This window comes from Pimephales promelas, chromosome 19 (assembly GCF_988280905.1).
Source record: "Pimephales promelas chromosome 19, fPimPro1.hap1.1, whole genome shotgun sequence".
NCBI classification, from domain to species: domain Eukaryota; kingdom Metazoa; phylum Chordata; class Actinopteri; order Cypriniformes; family Leuciscidae; genus Pimephales; species Pimephales promelas.
In genome coordinates this window covers 6,411,350-6,417,349 of record NC_142787.1, presented here as the reverse complement: position 1 = coordinate 6,417,349, position 6,000 = coordinate 6,411,350, and positions in this window count along the sequence as shown.

Genomic DNA, 6,000 nt, shown 5'->3' with positions numbered 1-6,000 from the left:
CGCCTGGCTGAGGAATTATTCCATCACCCAGACGCCAACTTTACAAATTACCTGTTGTCCGGTCTCAGCCAAGGTTTTAAACCTGGCGTGGAATGCCAGCCTACCAAAAACATCATCTGCAATAATCTTCAGTCTTCCTTAGCAGAGCCTGAAGTGGTAGACGAGCTAATAAAAAAAGAAATAGAATCAGGTTTCATGATCGGTCCGTTCGAAGCCCCCCCGTTCGTCAAATTCCGCATTAGCCCCATAGGCGTGGCTACAAGAAAATTTTCAGGAAAAAAGCGCTTGATTATCGACCTCTCAGCTCCTCACAACTCTCCATATCCAAGCATCAACAGTCTCATTCCCCTCGAAGAGTTCTCAATTAAATATCACGACGTTGATCAAGCTATAACCATGATCAAAATAGCAGGTCGCGGCGCGTGGATGGCGAAAGTAGATATCACTTCTGCTTTCAAAGTAATGCCTATCCATCCAGATTCGTGGCATTTATTCGGCGTGAACTGGCGGGGAAAATTTTATTTTTCGGTACGCTCAACTTTCGGTTGCAAAAGCAGCCCCAAAATCTTTGACACCCTATCAGAAGCCATATGTTGGATCCTTTCCAATAATTACGCAATTCCTCACCTCCTCCATCTGCTCGATGATTTCTTAATTATTTCACCTCACGACGCCATCCCCGCGGCTCACCTCGTCAGGGTGCAAAAAGTCTTCGCCGAGCTAGGGATTCCGTTAGCTCAGGAAAAAACAACAGGGCCAACCACATCCATAGAATTTCTGGGCATCAATCTGGATTCCGTTAATTTCCAGGCTTCACTGCCAAAGGAAAAAATAGATCGAATCATTTTAATCGCCGCCAATTTTACGGACCGCTCAAAATGTTCCAAACGCGAACTCCTCTCGCTGCTTGGTCACTTAAACTATGCAATGCGTATCATCCCGCAAGGCCGCCCGTTTATCACGCATCTCCTCGCACTCTCGTCATCAGTTCACGCGCTGGAAGACCAAGTCAACCTTTCTTGCGAGTGCAAAAAGGAGCTAAAATTATGGATCACTTTCCTTAATCAGTGGAACGGTCTAACTTTTTTTTACGACGATTTTATCTCTCTCCCCCTCGACATCAAGTTGTTTACAGACGCAGCTCCCTCAGTCGGTTTCGGAGGTTATTACCAGGGTCGCTGGTTTGCATCTCCATGGCCCCCCCAGCTGCTAGACACTCCCGAGTCCTCAGCCTCCTCTGCCCTTTTTGAGCTCTACCCGATTGTCGTCGCAGCTTCCCTATGGGGGAAAGAATGGTCATCTAAAAGCATTCAAATTCATTGCGACAATGAAGCAACCGTTCAATGCATCAATAAAGGTCGTTCTCGCTCACCTGCAATAATGCCACTCCTCAGACGCCTCATCTGGATCTCCGCCTGCGATCAGTTCATCATTAATGCAAAACAAGTCCCAGGTGTTCTCAACCAAATCGCTGACTCTCTCTCCCGTTTCTATTTTCAGAGATTCAGGATGCTGGCACCAGAAGCGGACCCCGTTCCAACCCCAGTACCTCCTTATTCTCAACTAATCTTCCCATAAACCATCCATTGAAATCCCTTCTGGTCACGTCCATCGATTCTATCCTGCAAGCAGTTTCTCCCAGAACTCTCCAATCATACTACACCGCGTGGAAATCTTTCAAATTATTTCACCTCTCGCATAACTTACCGTTTCCTGATTTTTCTCTTCTAACCGTTACTTCTTTCATATCTCACCTCAACCAAGTTAAAGGTCTCCAAGCCGGATCCATAAAAAGCTATTTAAGCGGCATTCAATTCTTTCACAAACTAACTTATGGTAAGCCCGCCCCCGCTATCAATAACTCCCAAACGTCCCTTCTCATTAAAGGAATTCAAAGAACTCACCCCACTCGCCCGGATACCAGACAACCCATTACAATTGATATACTCGCCAAATGCATTACATCACTCCGTCTAGGATACCACTCCACCAACACTAGAAGCACGCACACTAGAAGCTATGTTTATTTTGGCTTTCTTCGGCTTTCTCCGTTGCTCAGAATTGACAATCACTTCCAATTTCAATCCAAACATTCACCCTACCATCTCAGATTTGCAGATCGTGGATAACGAAACTATATCTTTCTTCATCAAACAAAGCAAAACAGATCGAGCTAAAAAAGGTCATTTTGTATATATTTTCAATCTGCCGACTCCCATTTAACCGTTCCATTCCCTGCTAAATTACCTTCAGTATAAACGTTCCACGCTAAAATCCCCTCTCGATCCACTCTTCACAGACGACTCCAATCATCCAGCCACGAGATTCTGGTTCCAAAAACATCTCAAAGCAGTCCTCATCAAATCCGGCATCTCTGCAAACCAATTTTCAAGCCATTCTTTTCGCATCGGCGCAACAACCACAGCCGCACAAAAAGGTCTTTCCCAACAACAAATCCAAACCCTCGGTCGTTGGTCATCTGAAGCTTTCAATACTTACATTAGATCCAGCCGCTTCCACATCCGAAACGCTCACCAAACCCTTACTAATTAATTAATTAATTAATTTCCATCACCTGTTGCGCTCCGTTCATCGACACCATCACCGTATTCCACGCCCGCGTCGTAAGCATATCCAAATTACGGCGTAACATTTTAAAATTGCAGGCTCCCCCGTTCGTACGAAGTGACGGCTCCCCGCTCGTGGGTCGGGCTCGTCCCCCTTCCGAGCCGCTGGTCGAGCCCTCCCGTCCGAATCGCAGTGAGAGCCTGCCTACTTTCATCATCGTTGGACGACCGCGCTCGTGTCGCCGCAAGGGCTCCCCGTTCGTTGGGCCGCGAGAGGTCTATTCCCGTGCCCCAGCACCCTTCGAAGCGCCGGTCGAGCCCTCCCGACCGAGTACAGCGGGCGCCCCCGTTCAACTGGCGAGGCTTACCCTTCCGACGCTGTGTGCACTTAAGTTCCCGTCGGATGCCGCGAGAGCCCTCCCGGTTGAACGGCTTAACTCGTTCCAATATCCCGCTTGTCTAAATCTGGCGTCATCGAGCTGTCAGTTCAACTGCTGGCGGGGCTTATCCGTCCGATGCTGTGAGCATCCAAGTTCCCGTCGGACGTCGCGAGAGCCCTCAATGGTCGAACGGTCAAGCTCGTTCTTTGGTAATTACCTTCTCATGCCCTTCACTTTTTGGGGGGAATATTTTTACGCTCGCTGTCCCATACCTTGCTTTTTGGGGAGAACTCTGGGTTCGGGCAAAATTCCGGGCTCGGAGCCCTCCCCCGAACAGCAAGCCAAATACGCATTAAAATTATATTTGATTTCATGTACGTGTGAACTCGTGAAATGAAGTTTTATGTAAACAAAGTTCGGGAGGAGCATGTTCAGGTAATCAACCAATCAACTCAAAGGAAGCCGGTATAAATAAAGCTTCTCTCACCTCATGTCTCACGACAAGTCTCTCAGCATCCCTCCACCACCCCATCACCTCACTCTGGGCTGGGTCTACCCCAGTATAGGGGGGAGAACTCTGGGTTCGGGCAAAATTCCGGGCTCGGAGCCCTCCCCCGAACAGCAAGCCAAATACGCATTAAAATTATATTTGATTTCATGTACGTGTGAACTCGTGAATGGGCAAACAGGTCTGATCCTTTAGCACTAAAATTAGCCATAAAAAATTGCTAATTAGGTTTTGTCATCTTCATGTAAACCACAATGATTTTCCTCATGTTTTTCCTTGTTATAATGTATGATTTGCAAAAATAAAAACTGCTGCATCTGTTTTGATGAGAGAATCAAAGTGTATGTGCGTTGTGCACCCTCTACATTATGGCCAAGCATGCGCGCTTAAAATAGCATTATGAACAATGCGCAACGCGCCACTGACTTTAGACCACGATTTTTCTGGTAAGTGGCGCAATTGTTTTCTGTAAGTGTAAAATAGCACCAGGGAATGTTTGCGCCGAAACACGCCTCCTTTTTGCGCCGATCCGCCCAGGGAGCGCCGACGTGCATCTGTGGAGGGAAAAAGCCCGCTTTGCACGCGTGCAAAATCGGAATGAGACATGCGTTAAAAACAAAAGCAATTCTAGAAAAATCATAAAGTCATTTGTATAAAGTCATTTGCGCCGGGTGCAAGATAGAGCCCCATGTGACTACAGTGTCTCAACTTTAAGTTTATCAAGCGACAAGAATACTTTTTGTGCGAAAATTAACCCCCCAAAAATAACGACTTTATTCGACTATTCCTTTTCTTCCTTCTGGGCCTGAGACGAGAGAGTTCAAGAGATTTCCATGACGCATGCGCGAGAACTACGTTATTTTTCTACTACTTCTTGTTCAGTTCTCGCGCATGCGTCGTGGAACTCTTAGTCTAGCACTGACTGACAAAATCTGCAAGCAACGCATGTACACAACAAACCAGCAAAGACATGACGGAAAGGAGCACAATATAAGGGGAGCAGAACAAATGAGGATCAGGTGAACACAATCAAGCAAACAAGGACTAGACAGGAGGCTTGTTCGACTTCAGGCAGTGAGGTGCAGACCGATCGGCGGCTGACTTGAAGCAGAGCATGCTGGTTAGAAATTGTCTCCAACTTGAGACAGTGCCAACGCCATGTGACTGTAATGTATGGCATCAAAATGACGTCAAGAGAGCGGTTCGAGAGCATCCGGCTGATTCATTCTGCGCAACTTCTCCAGAGCGATGTCGAACACACCTAAGGGCTGAATCCGAAATCGCCTCCTATATGTAGAGTCCACTATGGTTTTGGACACCACTTCAAATCACTGTCCTCTCAAATAATTCCCTATTTTAGGTAAACTAACATAGTGGACTAACGTTGGGAATAGTGATTCAGGGTTTAGGGGACGATTTCAAATTTAGCCGAGGACTGAATTAGGAGGCGTGGTAACGGGAAACAAGGAGGCGGGACGAGAGGACCACATGGCCAACACAAACAAAGACTGAGCATGTGCTTGTTCAGGCACTAGACAAACAAAGATTCATGAGTTCACACTTACATATAATTAAGTAGAGTAAGAGTTATGCGTTTTTGTTGTGCTGTCCAGGGGGAGGGCTCCGATCGAGCTCGCAATTTTGGCCCGAACCCAGTGTACTACCCCCGGTTGTGATAAGAATAGTTAGGACTAGAAGTGAGGAGATGGGGTGGTGGAGGGATGCTAACAAACTGTCAATGAACTGAGGTAAGTCTGCTGTATATATACCTCTTATCGTTAATTAAGTTGACTGAATGTGCTCCATTTGTGTTAATCAGTTTAATTATCTAAATGTGCTCCTCCCAAACTTTGTTAATAAAACCTCATAATATTAAACTAAGAAAAAACAGCATCTGCATGTTTTTTTTTTCATTCATATGGATTTACAGGTTCTGAAAAAGGCTGTGTTTATGATTAGAGACTCATACAGTTTGTTTTACATTATTTCAAGGCATGAAGAGAATTCTTTAACTATCAACACATTTGATTGCTGTGTTATGTTTTACTCAAAGATGAGTTACTAATTTTGATGAGAAACAAGACTTTTGTATTATGTTCATGTTATCACTGTCACTGTGAAGCTGCTTTGATACAATCTGAATTGTAAAAAGGGCTATATTAATAAAAGTGACTTGACTTGACTTCATTATCTTGCTACATGAGTTAAAACAGAAATTATTCAGCTTGACTGCTCTATATTCTAATTCTTCTAAATCCATATAACATCTTGTTAACACTTTATTTTGATGGTCCCTTTTGAACATTCTGTTGACTATATCTTTGCAACTACATGTCAACTAACTCTCATTAGATGTCTACTTAATATCTGTCAACTCTTTATTTTGATGATCCTCCAACACACATTCTTCTTACTATAAGTAACTTTGTAACTACATGTCAACTAGGTGCAATGTTACTTATAGTCAACAGAATGTGTTAAAGGGACTATAAGAATACAGTCAACCATATATCTTTAGGTCAGGAATTGAATGAAATTCAAACGT